The 2287-nt window shown below is 37.1% G+C and overlaps 1 non-coding gene across 1 annotated transcript; it reads left to right on the top strand.

Annotated features, from left to right (window-relative positions):
• Nucleotides 1–1825: 1825 nt before the first annotated feature.
• On the top strand, nt 1826–1931 carry LOC121973887. The gene has a single exon (XR_006109797.1). It is a non-coding gene; the product is annotated as a small nucleolar RNA R71 (small nucleolar RNA).
• Nucleotides 1932–2287: the final 356 nt, after the last annotated feature.

The raw sequence follows: 2287 nt of genomic DNA, 5'->3' as shown, positions 1-2287 counted from the left end.
ATGATACATGTCATGATCTTCTCCATCATTTAGTTACCCTCCTCCTTATCTTTGAATCCTATAAAAGAAGATTGACAACAAAAATTAAGTAGAGGATACATGTTTATTATGAGAAAAGAAATGAAAATAGAAAGGAACTAAAAACATGAATGAAAACAAGGAAAATGAACTTGGGTTACCTCCCAAGAAGCGCTTGTTTAAGGTCATTAGCTCGGCCACCTCATTAGATTCATCTAAATCTCCCTCTTGGAGGGGTAAGATATTTTAACACCCTCCTACCAAGGACTCTTATTGTGGAGAGAGCTTTCATCAAAGGAGCTACAAAGTAAAGTATAACTCTCTCCATCTTCGTCTTCCTTGAAGTTCTTTCAGGTGGTTGAAGACGGTTCAGTCTGAGCTTCCAACTATAGGCCTCTTGAAAACCTACACACCCAAAAGAAAGGTAAACCTCCCACAAGCATGTAATATAAGAAGGAACTAGAACCATATTAGTATGAACTGAATATGTATCAAAAATTGAATCACATCCAACAAAAGCAAATATAGGTACCTCTATAAAATTTTCCAAAAGATCACTAGAAATACTAACCTTGCATTGCTGAGAGATACCTAAAAGTTATAAACATGTGGATGTGACTTCTGAATCTTGTATTGGCTCTAGCTCTGGCTCAGGTGGTGGTGTAAGTAAAAGTGGTGATTCTTGGGGCTTTGCTTCTATTGTACAAGTCCCTACACATTCGTCCACAACATGTTCAATCCTTGCAACTCTTATAATCTCAGAAGGTTGTGTGGATAAAGGAGGTGATTCTTGAGATACTTCTTTAACAACATAACTCCCTACACTTCCTTTCATAACATCATCATCAATATAAGCATAAAAAAATAGACCAACATCAATATCCTCAGTGGAAGAATTATCTATAGGAGGATCACTAACTTCATTTGCAGTTTTAAGTTGATCTACCACATCACATTCATCATCTAAAAATTTAATTTCATCATAACACCCTATAAACCCAGAAGGTAAATCTAAAAACTTATTGTCCACTGCATTATCATCACAATCCTCATCTGAAGAGTCCTCATCTTCATATACATCTAGAAATCTACACTCAACCATATTAGTGCCACAGAATTTGCCAAAATCTTCGTTTTCATTGACCCTCACTAGCCTTTGTGGAAAATGAACCTTTAGTGAAGGTCTTGGGAAGGGTACTTCCTTTCTCCCATATTCCCTTGAGCTTGCATAGGAGGTCTATCTTGCTTACGCTTATCTAGTGTAGGTGTCATCAACCGTTGAGGAAAAGGTACTTGTGGCCTTTGGAAACTTCTTGGAGTAATGGAACTGAGTTCTTGAGGTCTTCTATTATTCTTCTCCTCAATCCTAAACAAATCTTTCTTCAGAAGTTCTTCATGATTCTTGCCACTTCTCAACTTAATATCATTATTCTTTACACTAGATCTTGTCTGTGTAGGAGGAAGGTCTTCCTTGAACAATTTTGAAACTATGCTATTAATCTTTTCCCCCAAATGTTTGAACTCCTCATTCTGTGACTTGTGAATTTCATCATTCTTGGGTGGTTGAACTACATTCTGTTTGACAGGCTCTTTTGCATATATGGCTTATACTTCTTGAATTTCTGAGGGAGATTCCATCCAACTTTTGCTTGACCATTCATGGAGGTTCAATGCTACTTAATCAATCAATATATATGCTTCGTCTACACTCTTGTCCATAAAAGGACCTCCAGCTGATGAATCTAACAAACACTTATCTGAGAAAGAAATTCCCCTATAAAATAGGTGCAAGGTCAGCCATTTCTCTAAACCATGATGAGGGCACTGTCTTTGTAGACTCTTGAATCTATCCCATACTTCAAATAATGATTCTCCATATGCTTGAGCAAAATCTGTGATGCAATTCCTCGTATAAATTGTTCTACTTGGAGGGAAAAAATGATTCAGAAATTGCTTCTCCAATTGTTCCCAACTTGTGATGCTTTGAGGATGGAGAGAATATAACCAAGTCCTTGCTTTATCCTTGATACTGAAAGGAAAGGTCATCAATCGAACTGCATCCGCTGACACTCCTTCACAGTTCACCATATTACAAAGCTCTAGAAATGTCTCAAGGTGCAGATAAGGACTTTCTGATACTTCTCCTCCAAATTTGTGACCTTGTATCATGAAAATTAACTCTGGATCTAGTTGAAAACTCTTTGCTTCAATGTGAGGCTGCACAATGGGAGATAAAAATCTTGCAGAAATGGGTGCAGAAAAATCTTTT

Source organism: Zingiber officinale, chromosome 4A, assembly GCF_018446385.1.
Source record: "Zingiber officinale cultivar Zhangliang chromosome 4A, Zo_v1.1, whole genome shotgun sequence".
Classification (NCBI taxonomy): Eukaryota; Viridiplantae; Streptophyta; class Magnoliopsida; order Zingiberales; family Zingiberaceae; genus Zingiber; species Zingiber officinale.
Note: the sequence above shows the minus strand (reverse complement) of the source record. Positions and strands in the feature narration are given on the sequence as shown.